The following is a 12,155-nucleotide window of genomic DNA, read 5'->3' on the forward strand; positions in this document are numbered from 1 at the left end:
AAGCCACAACCACAGAAAGGTTCTTTTTCAAGGCAAGGCCACACATCAACCTTCTTCCTCTCCAGATTATAGGTGCAGTGGTGAGGACTCATTTTGCACCCATTGGGATGTGGGATTCAGGCATCAGGAGCCACTCTCCCTGAAGCTGAGAACTGACCATCTCCACATGCTTTCCCACGCCTCCTCCAGCCCCCCACAGGCACACAGAATCACAGAATCATGGAACCATAGAATGTTTTGGGTTGGAAGGTACTTTTAAAGGTCAGCTAGCCCAACCTCCCTGCAGTGAGCAGGGACATCTTCAACTAGATCAGGTTGCTCAGAGCCCCCTCCTGTGCTTCTAAGCCCCTGAATCAGAAAACAGTGATTTTAAGTCAGATCTCTGTAAACAACTAAATCATTATGTTTTGGATGTGCTTGCACAGTCATTTCTACCGAATCTCTTCTACCCACTGTAGGGATTTGAGACAACTAAGCCACATGAATGTGACTCCGAACCCAATGGGTCGGATGCTCAGATGAAAGGTGGGAAACCTGCAGTTAAGTTGGTTTTAAGTTATAGAATCATAGGCTGGTTTCGGTTGAAAGGGACCTTTAAAGGTTATCTAGTTCACAACTCCCCTTCAGTGAGCGGGGACATCTTCAACTAGATCAGGTTACTCAGAACACCAAGCAACCTGACTTGGAATGTCTCCAGGGATGGGGCTTTCTACCACCTCTCTGGGAGACCTGTCCCAGTGTTTTACCACCCTCAGCGTAGAAAATTAGTCCCTTCTCTCTAGTCTAAATCTCCGTCTTTTAGTTTAAAGCCATCAACCGCTGTCCCGTCACAGCAGCGCCCCACCCACCGCCGGGCCGCACGGAACGCGGGGGGCTGCCCAGCTGCCCCTTCACAGTTCGGTCCTCGCCGTCTCCCGCCCCCTCCAACCCCGCCGAGGGTCCCGCCAGGCCCCGGGCGCCCCTTCCACCGCCGTGGGAGCGGTGTCCTGCGGGGGCCACCCCCTCCTCCCCGCCCTGGGACGAGTCCCCACCTCCCGACCCCTCCTCCTCCTCCTGCTTCAAGGAGAAATATGAAGCGGAGCCGCCGCTGCGCTCCGCGGAGACAGCGAGGGACAGAGCGTCGGCGGCGGAGCGGACACTCTCGGGGAGTGACGGAACCGGAGCGGGGTGGAGTGCGAGCCAGGAGCTCCGAGGAGCGGGAACAGGCCCCCGGAGGGTGCCCATCGGTCCCCGGACCCCGCCAGCCGCCTGCTCCCCAGCGCCGGGCCGTGGGCTGCCCGCGGCGGCGCTGAGGCGCGGGCGGCGCGGCGGGAAGTGGCGGCGGCGGCGGCGGCCGCGGCCGGAGCAAAGGAGCCGGGGAAGGAGCCTTGTGAGGGGGAGAAATGTCCGCCCCGTACAGCAGCCTCATGAAATTCCTGTTCCCAGCCCTGCTGTTGCATGGTGAGTGCGGGGAAGGGGCAGGGTGGGCTGCCCCGGGGTGTTCCTAGCTCGCCGGGTGACTTGTGAGGGCAACTTATCGCCGGGTGACTTGTGAGGGCAGCCCATGGCCGGGTGACTTGTGAGGGCAGCTCATCGCCGCGGTCGTGAGGAGAGGGGTGCGGGCGGGTGCGGTGCGTCCCGACTGCTCGCGCTTGGGGGTTACGGCAGAGGGAAGGTGTGCGTGGATGCCGGAGCGGACAGACCTTGTTCTCTCTGCCTGAGCCCCTTCGTTAGCTGCACCCCTTTACAAAACCCCTGCTCACCGTGTGGAGTGCGGCGTGGAGTGGGTGAAGTCAGGCAGAAAGTGCCCAACTCCAAAGTTTGCGTCGGCAGCTTTATGTTCGTAGAATCATAGAGTACCAGGTTGGAAGGGACCTCAGGGATCATCTGGTCCAGCTTTCCTTGGGAAAGATGATCCAGCGCCCTGTCCAACTGAATCTTGAAGTGTCTAGTGTTCTATTCCGCTCCAACCTTTCTTGGAAGAGGTCTAGATATGATGGCCCATCACCCTGTCCAGCCGAATCTTAAACTGTCTTGCACTCTTGTAGCTACTTGGATGGAGTAGTCAGTTTGGGCGCCTCACACAAAGATGCTTTACTCACCTCTGGGTGAAGGGATGGCCTTACCAAACTCCAGGGAGCTTGGCCGAGGTCCTGCAGGACCCACAGTTCCCCTGTGGGCAAAGAGGAGGATTTTGCCGTGGAGGTGTTACTGGGAAGAGTCAGCGGCAATGCGTACCAGCACCAGGTGCTGTACCCAACTCAAAATGTCCTGCTGCAGAGCGCGGAGGACCTCGGTGTTACACGCAGTCCTGCTTTGAAACGCTCTCAGCTTAGCCCTGGATTGACGCTTCTCTGAAAGTGCAAAGTAGGCAGAATTTAAGTGGGGGGAAAAAACAGCAGATTTAAACTTAAACTTACAAGTTCGGCTTGTAAATCTATATTTAGACACTTAAACAGATAACCTATCTTTTCAGAAAGCCAATGTTCTTCAAGAGCAACTTCTGAAAAAGGAGGGGTTTTAATGATCTGCTTAGGTATGTCCAACATTTGGCAGCCAGATTTGAAAGCTCTGGATGAGAGATATAGTTCTGAAAGGGTGACTCAACCTACTCCCTTACAGCATTGTTTCGGAAGAGGGTTCCTAATTCTGAAGTGCTTTGTAGCATCCAGCCCACTTCAGTGAAGTTTCTTAGGACCCAGTCTTGGTTGTAAAAAGAGGAATTTTTCTTCACAATGCAAGGGACCTGCGTGGCTTCAGTGTGAGATCTGTGCTGGGATTTCGGAGCTTCTCCTGGGGTTGGTTTTGTGCGGCAGGGATTGGCTCTCTCTCTGTTTGTACAAGTTCTAAGCACACAGAGGGTATTTAATTAATAAAGAGCACGGGCTTCTGATTGGGTATTTAATCAATAATAAAGAGCATGGACTTCTGATTGTGTACTTTGTTTTGAGTAAAGAAGGAGCAGGAGACCCCATTTCCCAGCAGGGGGGTTCGTACCCTTCTCACAAGCTTAGCTATGAGATCCGGAGAGTGCCGGAATGTGTTTAACTGAGCCAGACCTGCCAGGACGCCAGAGGTGTTCTTTAAAGCTCTATGATCTGAGATGTGAAAGTCGAAATGGGAGGTTTGAAGTTAGAGGGTAAAGAGAGAAGGTGTAATTACAGGGTTGGAGTCCCCGGCTCATCTGCTTGGAATTACAGAGCAGAGCTGAACCCTGGCTGGAGCAGGAAACAGATCAGGGCCAGGGATCAGATCAAAACAGCAGCTGCCAAAAGAGGGTGAAGGACGAAAGTCATCTATTTGTTCCATCTGCAGCTATATATCACTGAATAACATAAAGCTAAGTTGTTGCAGAAAGATGTAACTCAGTGCCTTGCATGTAGAGAGTCGTAGAGGTGCACAAATTGGATCTGAGCTGCAAGTGCTGGGAAACTACTGCCCTCTTACAAACTTTAAAGTGAGATCAGGGGCATATCATGCACTGAAACGTAGCCTGAATGTAGTTACTCTCTTAGCTTTAACTTGGCTTAGAGCTCTTCCTTCTGTGCCATGGAGTCAATAGGAACATCCTTTGGTCAGCAGCTGGCCCAGATTGGTGATTTGTAAAAATCTGCAATCCCATGGGATTGCAGTGTTAAGCCTCTTTACAGCACATCATGTTTTCTTTTTATATTTCTATTGCATGCAGCAATTAAAGGGTTAAAAGTGAGGGAGTGTGGGTGGGTGGTTGAGGATTTTTGGGCTTAAAGGTTTAAAACACAAGTTAAAATGCCCTGTAAGGCAAAAGCTTCTTCTTTCACTGCATTAAGAAATGCCTGCTTTAAGATAACTCAATTGAAGTTTGGCTGAAAACTTGTCTTCATTTATCAAAATTAAACCTGTTAAAAAAAAAAAAAAAGAAGAGGAAAGAAAAACCAAAACCCAAACCAACAAAAACTGAAAGGTTTGCAGCTGGAAGTTGTCCATTATCACTGTTTTCTTTGCTTAGACAAAAAAACCACAGAAGTTTCAGATGTCAAATGCTAAGATCATTCAGCTCCAGAAAACCTCGTTAATAAAAGCTGCGTTCAAGTGGATTCAAAACAGATCTGGCTAATTTCTTCTGCTGATATAAACTTTAAATACAGATACTAAGAAGAAGCTTTAGCTTATTTTCTGATTGTGTAATGAGTTAGAAACTCTATAACAATTTGTTGAACAGCAAATAGGACTAATAAAGGTGAGGAAGACAGGACTGGGCTTTTCAGAGCAAAACAGTTTATGCTTTTAAAAGTTGTCTGGCAATATTGCTTGAATTAGTTACTCAGAAGTGATTTCTTTCAAAACTTCTCCAGGAAAATAAGAAGTAAATGTATCAGGGGATAGAAATACTCAGATTCATAAAATGGACAAATATTGTGTTCCATGCGCAAGGAGTGAGTGATCTGTTCCCTCAGTAAGTGATCTGACCCCTCACTGATCTGCTCCCTCAGCCCCCTCTTTCCCTCTTTATTGTCCTCAGGAAGACAACAAAAAGGGAAAGAGGGGTCTGATGGAGAGTGGGATTACATGTAGTGAGCTGGTTCAGTGTTGTCTTTACTCAGACACAAGTCCTGTCACCACTGGGGGCAGTTCCACCTGAATCAGTCCTGGTGCCGAAGTGTGGGTGGAGGACAGGGCAGAGGTCTGCAAACTGTGGCAGATGTCTCTGACAGTTGACAGTAAGCAGATGTTTCCTTCAGAGAGGGCAAGATCAAACTACCATTGACATTGAACTGAACTTATAGCCCAGTGTTGCACCAAGTGGCAGAGTTCCTGCTGCCCTGAAGGGAGATGAGTTTTAACCCTTTGGATCTTCATAAAACATAGAATCATAGAATGTTTTGGGATGAAAGGGAACTTTAAAGGTCAATCCCCTTGCAGTGAGGAGGGACATCTGCAATGAAATCAGGTTGCTCAGAGCCCTGTCCAACATCACCTTGAATGTTTTCAGGGATGGGGCATCTACCACCTCTCTGGGCAACCTGTACCTGTATTCCACCACCCTCAGTGTGAAAAATGTCTTCCTTCTCTCTAGTCTAAATCTCCCTGTTTTAGTTTAAAATCATCACCCCTTGTCCTGTCACAACAGGTCCTCCTAAAAAGTCTGTTCCCATCTTACCCATTGGTTCAGTACTGAAAGGCCACAATAAAGTCTTGCTGGAGCCTTCTCCAAGCTGAGCTACCCAAACTCTCTCAAACCCTTCTTCATAGCAGAGGGGTTCCAGCCTTCACATCATTTTTGTGGTCTCCTCTAGACCTGCTCCAACAGGTCCATGTCTTTGCCTGTGCTGAGAACCCCAAAGCTAGACCCAGCAGGTCAGTCTCATCAGAGCTGAGGTCTCACCAGTCCCCTCACTTGACCTGCTGGCCACACTCCATAAAGAAGCCCATGCTCTGGGCAGTAGCATTTCACTTCACATGGGTAGCAGCAGTCATCCTGAACTTCAACTTAGCAGATGTTATTGGCTGTGTAACTGCTTGGCACATGGTTCTCTGACCTCCTCAAGGATGAGGCATTGAGTAAGGACCAAGCTGTAGGATAACAGAGAATCTCAATACTGGACCAAACTCCTTGGAGAAGCTTCTTTTTAGCTGCCCCATGTAAGCATACTTTAGATCTCTCTTCAGGATGTTCTCTCTTTTGAAAGCTGGACCTGGAAAGGTTGTGTGCACAAGTAAGGCAACAGATCCATGTGAAAGGAAATCATTGTCCTGTCTGCTTCCAGGGCCATAAAACCAGCTTTCCTTTCCCAACCTTTTTGTTTGTAGTAGCTAATTTAGGTCCCAATCCTGCAAGGACTCTTTGAAGTTTCAAGTGCAGGGAAAACATTGGTAAACACAGCCTGTGGCTTGGTAACAGGACATTATATTCTCCATGGCAATTACGTAAGCTCGAGCTGTAGCTCAAAGCTTGTCATGGGCATTATCTCACACTATCCCACATCAAGAAAGAGGGCAATCCAAACATCTATTTATTTAATTGTGCAGGGCGACTGCCCAGATAAGGAGAGCTATAAACTTAAGCCAGCCAATTATTCTTTATCTGCTGCAAGGTTTTTCAAGTTTCGGGCACGTTCTGACTTGCAAAGAGTTTGCAGCAGAAATAAAGCACAAATGTTAAAAGTGTTTCCATCAAACCATATTTTGAGCTTGTGCAATCAGTCAAGGTTAGGGTTTTTTTTTTCATCATAAAATTGTACACTTCTGTGCTTTTTGTTATATAAATGAAAGAAAAATTGATGTAGTTCCTGCTGAGCAACCTTAGTCTAAATCCAGGTTGGAATCCTACTTTTAGGTAGCATTTATTCTCCCATTTGGCAAAAGGTGATCTCTGGAGAGCAGCTGTGTGGAGAAAGACCTGGGACTCCTGGTGTAAAAGTTTATCATGAGCCATCAGTGTGCCCTTGTGTCCAAGAAGGACAATAGTATCCTGGGGTGCTTTGAGAGATTGAGGCCAGCAGGTCGAGGGAGGTTCTTCTTCCCCTCTGCTTTGCCCTAGTGAGGCTACATTTGGACTGCTGTGTCCATTCTGGGATCCCAAGTTCGAGAGAGACAAGGAACTGCTGGAGAGAGTCCAGTGGAGGCTACAAAGATGACAAGGTGACTGGAGCATCCCTCTGATCCCTGTTCCAGGGCTTGGCAATTCTTTTGGGGGAGAAATGTTCCATAATATGCAACCTAAACCTTCTCTGGCACAACTTGAGGCCTTTCCTTCTTGTCCTATCCCTTGTTAGTTGGAAAAAGAGACTAACCTGGCTACAACATCCTTTCAGTTAATTGTAGAGAGCAAGAAAGTCTCCCCTCACACCCCCCCCTTTTCTTCAGGGCAAACAACCCCAGTTCCCTCAGCCTCTCCTCACAAGACCTGTGCTCTAGACCCTTTACCAGCTTCATTGCTCTTCTTTGGACACTCCTCAGCAGCTCCATGTCTTGTAGTGAGGGATCCAGAACCCAACACAGTGCTCAAGGTGTGGCCTCACCAGTGCTGAGTCCAGGGGATGATCCCTGTCCTACTCCTGCTGGTCACACTATTGCTGATCTAAGCTAGGCTGCTGCTGGCTTTTTGGCCACCTGGTCATGCTGCTGGCTGATATTCAGCCAGCTTGCAGGTTTTATTCTAGCATCCCGTGTGGGTTTTTTTTGTTTGTTTGTTTATGGGTTGTTTGGGTTGTCTTTTTTTTTGTTTTTTTTTTGTTTTTTTTTTTTGTAGCAATGTTGGCAGAGAGCTTTGCCACAGCCACTTTTGAAACACTGTTGAGTACCTGGCTGCCAACAGATTGTCCTTTCAAGATTTGTATTTTACTTGCAGCTATGTGCAGAAATCTTTGAAGCACTTGAAAGTAACCTATCTTAACAATTATTTATATCTTGAAGGGTTGTTCCCACATCAGATACAGGGTTATAGGTGAACCTGAGAGCCTCAGGTCCTTTGTTTGTAGTGGCAGCTGTGCTGACCTCCACTTGCCCACCCAGATGGATGTTGCATGTGCTCCTGTAAAGTGTGATCTGTAGGACGTGGGCTGGGATCCCCAGCCAGATGTAGCACCTCTTATTCTATTTTCAATTAGTTCAGTGCTAAAGCTGTGATCTATACTGTTAGGGCTTGGTCATGAAAGAGAAGTTGGGTATCAACTCATCAGAAAATGAATTTGGTTTGCTTTGTTTTTCTAGCTGGCATTTCAGATGGAATTTTCCTTTTCCTTTTGAACTTGCTCCTTTGCATAATGAGCCACCATGGGGTGGGTGATACAATCCTATGACCTTTGGTTGTAATGTAACGAATGTGAACATCAACCAGAAGCTTTACAGAATTGTTGCTATGAGTCTCATGTGAAGACTGGGTCTTGTTTGGAGTCTGTCACACTTTTGAGTAATAGCATGGTGGATTTTTTTTTTTTTTTGTCTTTGCAAGGGGGGTCAGATTCCTTCATAACAGAAAAATTCAAAAGTCAGTCAGAGAGAGTCTAAGATACTCTCTGTTGAGTCCAATATGCTTAGACAGGGTGTCTCAGAGGTATTGAAACATTCCATCTGTTTTTGCTGTAGAGAACAGCAGACTTGGATCTCCTTGAATGAAAGTAGTGGCTCCAACTATGCTGCAACTGTATCTAGGCTCCAAAGTGGACTTTTGCAGAGCCAGGAAGTTCTTTTCCCAGCTTCACGAGAGCACATTTTAACCTTGAGCCTTTCAGTGATGTCTCAGTTAACATGGTCAAGTAGACTTTTTTAAATCAGAATCATAGAATCATTTTGGTTGGAAGAGAACTTTAAGATCACCAAGTCCAAACTCAATGACATCATCCCTGCAGGAGGGAACATACAGAATGATAGAGATTAGAAGGGATCTCTGGAGAACATCTAGCCCAACCCCACTGCCAGAGCAGGTTCACATAGAGCAGGTTGCTCAGGACACCATTGAGGTGCGTTTTGAATGACTCCAGAGACAGAAACTCCACCATCTCCCTGGGCACCTAGTTGTGCACTGCCAAAGGTGGAGCAGGGGGACACTGTGCTGGTTCTGAACACCTAGTGGAATCCAAAAAAGGAAGGAAAAGCACAGGAAGATTGTGTTCAGTTTACAGCCCTGTGTGGGAAGCATATCACTGGTCTTGGTCTTTGATCTTCAGATGGGACAAGGGGAAGTTATGGCTCCTTTTTATGGTAGGCATATGTACAGCCATATGTTAGTAAACACAAAGGCATTGAGATGATTACTTGGTAAGGAAGAAGCCTGTGCTAAATTATTTCATTGCCTCAGCAACACAAATGTAGGTGAAGTTCCCATCATTGCTGTTTAATTTTACACCATATTCTTGTGTTACGTGACGCTGCACGTCAGTGTTTACAGCCCTTCCTCCGTATCTGCAGCCTTCAGTATATGCTCATGCCTGCCTGCCTTGATTACCTAAACTTGGTTTTGCCCTCATTTGCCATAGCTGGGTGGGCAGAGTCACAAAGAAAAAGGATTGTTTAGGTTCGAAAAGACCTTTGAGATCGTTGAGTCCAACCAAGGAGAGATTTCTTTCCTTTGATGGTGACAGAGCACTGGAGCAGGCTACCTGGAAAGGTTGTGGAGTCTCCTTCACTGGAGAGATTCCAAACCTGACTGGACAGGATCCTGTGCAACCTACGTTAGGTGGCTGTGCTTTAGCAGAGGGGTTAGACTACATGATCTCCAGAGATCCCTTCCAACTCCTACCATTCTGGGGTTATATTAACCCTGCACTGCCAAGCCCACCATTAAATGACGTCCCCAAGCACTACATCTACATGTCTGTTCAATCCCTTCATTGATGGTGATTCCACCACTGCCCTGATCAGTCTGTTCCCAGCCTTGACAACCCTTTTGGTGAAGACATTTTTCCCTGATGTCCAACCTAAACTTCTTTTGATCTGTACCTCTTCACAGATACAGACCTCTGAGGCCATCAATTCCAATCTTTCTTCCATCCAGTGATGACAGTTCATAGTTTTCAAGCTGCTAACAAACTACACCCATGTGACAGGGAGAACTGGGACTCAGTTGCTGTTGAGCTATATCAAAGAGAAGACACTCTATAATACCACATCAAGTTTGACTCCTTCTTAAAACCCTCATCTTTTCATTATTTCCTTCAGGGAATAATTGGGAATGTATCATGTGGTTACTGCATTTTCTCCTTTGATATCTGCACATACAAGATGGTATCCTCCCACTGAGGAATTTTTGCTTGGAGAAATGCAATGCCCAAGTATGTTTAAATGAATAAATCTTTCATTTTTTTTAAGTGCATCTGTATTCATGAATCATATGACATGAGCTGGGCAAAATACAATTGCTTGAAAGCCAGTGGTATGATAAACATGCCTTGGAATTAGTCACTTGAACCATTTCAAAGCCTCATCCTGATGGCAGATTTCAAACTCTTAACAACTTCAAAAAGAGATGGAAATTTTCAAAGGCTTTTTCAGTGTGAGATAATTTGTTTGAAGGAGGCATCCCAGCAGAGTTGTTTCTGTTGACAGTTAGTAGTGATGGCTACAGCTTCTACTGGGTTACCTTGCAGGAGGTGTCACTTCTGACCCAAAAGCTGCTCTTAGCCCATGGATAGGAGCATTCACTGTTTCAAAACGAGGTGCTGAAGTAGTGTGGGCTGTTTAGTGTGTGGAGAAGGGTGTCAGAAGACAAGCTCTCAGTTCCTAACTATGACACGTAGAATCCTAGAAAGATTTGGGTTGGAAGGACCTTTAAAGGTCATCTAGTCCAACCCCCCCTGCAGTGAGCAGCGACATCTTTCAACTAGATCAGGTAGCTAAGATTTGTGATGACAAAAATCAAACCACTGGTAAGGTTGTCTGTGCCTGGCTGAACTTGTTCTCTTGGTGGTGTGAAGGCCCTGTGATATCTGCTCCATACTCACAATGGTTCAGATAAACTAAAAAAGCTCAAGTTTTTGAGAATGTCAAGTGCTGATCCAAGTGATGTGGGCTGCAGACACAGCCCAGAGCTGTACACAAAGCAGTTGACCCTATCCTGCCTCTCTAAAAACAGTGCATCACCCTACCATGGCCCTAACATTTCTGGCTGCAGAACAGGAGTTGTTTGGATCTAAGTCTAGCCAACAATGTAGAAATACCTGAAAAGTCTTAATGTGCAGAAAGGGAGAAGTATTGACCCTTTGAAAGTCAGGTTCCTTTAAGGGCATCTCAGACAACATGCTCAAATATCAAAGCTTCTCTACTGTTTATTACCCTTTAGAAAGTGAGCCTGTAAATTCTCACCCACACTGAAGAGTTTTTTTGTAACCTGCAACAAAGCTACCAGATTTTCCAGTAAAGACTCTGAGGTTGTTTTTCATGGATCTCAGTATCTGTAGATCATTCAGTGCTCAGCACTCTTTACATTCCCTCTTTTATTTTAAAAGCATCACCTCTTGTCCTGTCACAACAGGCCCTGCTAAGATGATTGTGCCCATCTTTCTTAGAGGCCCCCTTTAAGTACTGAAATGCCATGAGAAGGTTTCCCAGGATGCTGCACTAAGCATCTCAGCACAGTGTAGGGTTGTAACATGCATTGGTGAACCCCAGCAGCCTGGTTCTTGAGCAGGTCAGCCAAAAGCACACCAGAAAAGGTGAAGGTGAATCCCGGACTCCGCTCCTGGAAGCACATGTTAGTGAGACATCCCTCTCCTGAGACAGCCACCCTGACTTCCCAGTCACACCGTCAGCCCTCTACCCCACCACATATTAACTTTCCAGCCTGCTGCTTCTTAAATTCCTTCTGGTAAAGTAATACCATTTCCAGCCCATTATGTAAGGTTCGTGTTTGTCACCTCCTAACCTCTAGATGTATTTTTTTTCCTTTGATCTATGTTTTCCAGCATATCTTGAGAACAGGCTGTGCCTAAAAGGGTGAAGACACGTTCCTTCTGAAGCTACATCTTCATTTTGTCCAACTAATACCATGTAGAGAGAGCACTGGTGATGGGGGGTTGGATGTATACCGTACTAGAAGCCAAAATTACAGAGTGATGGAGATAAAAGTAGCTTTGGATGTTCCTCTTCGCTTTTAAAATAAAAATAGCCAAATCTCCCTTTAATTGAGCACCTCAGTCATCACAGAGGCTTCCTGTGTGCAGAGTCTCTGCTTTGAGTATCTGTTTTCCCTTGGATTTAAGGAGTAGTCTCTATTTGCAAGTTTATTATAGAAGCATTCAAATTAGAGGTGAGCTGAAACCTCAAAGGTTATGCCCAGATCTGGATGCAGCTTTCTTAAGGTTTCAAGGTCCGTGTTTTTGATTGTCCTGACCAGAGATTACAGAGGTGTCTGTAAAATTCAGGTTCAGAGCCACAGCTCCTGGGTACGGAAATGCCACACTTTGGTTCAAGCCCTTTTCCTGAGTGTATTTCATAGACTACCAGACTGGTTTGGGTTGGGAGGGACATTTAAAGGTCATTTAGTTCAACTCACATGTAGTCAGCTGGGACATAGGCAACTAGAGCAAGTTGCTCAGAGCCCCAAACAACCTGACCTGGAATGGTTCCAGGGATGAGGCTTCTACCAGGTTCTCTGGGGAACCTGGGCCAGGGTTTCACCACCCTCAGCATAAAACACTACTTACTTCTGTCCAGTGTGAATCTTCCTCTTTTAGTTTAAAACTATCACCCCTTGTCCT

Source organism: Indicator indicator, chromosome 6 (genome assembly GCF_027791375.1).
Source record: "Indicator indicator isolate 239-I01 chromosome 6, UM_Iind_1.1, whole genome shotgun sequence".
NCBI lineage: Eukaryota > Metazoa > Chordata > Aves > Piciformes > Indicatoridae > Indicator > Indicator indicator.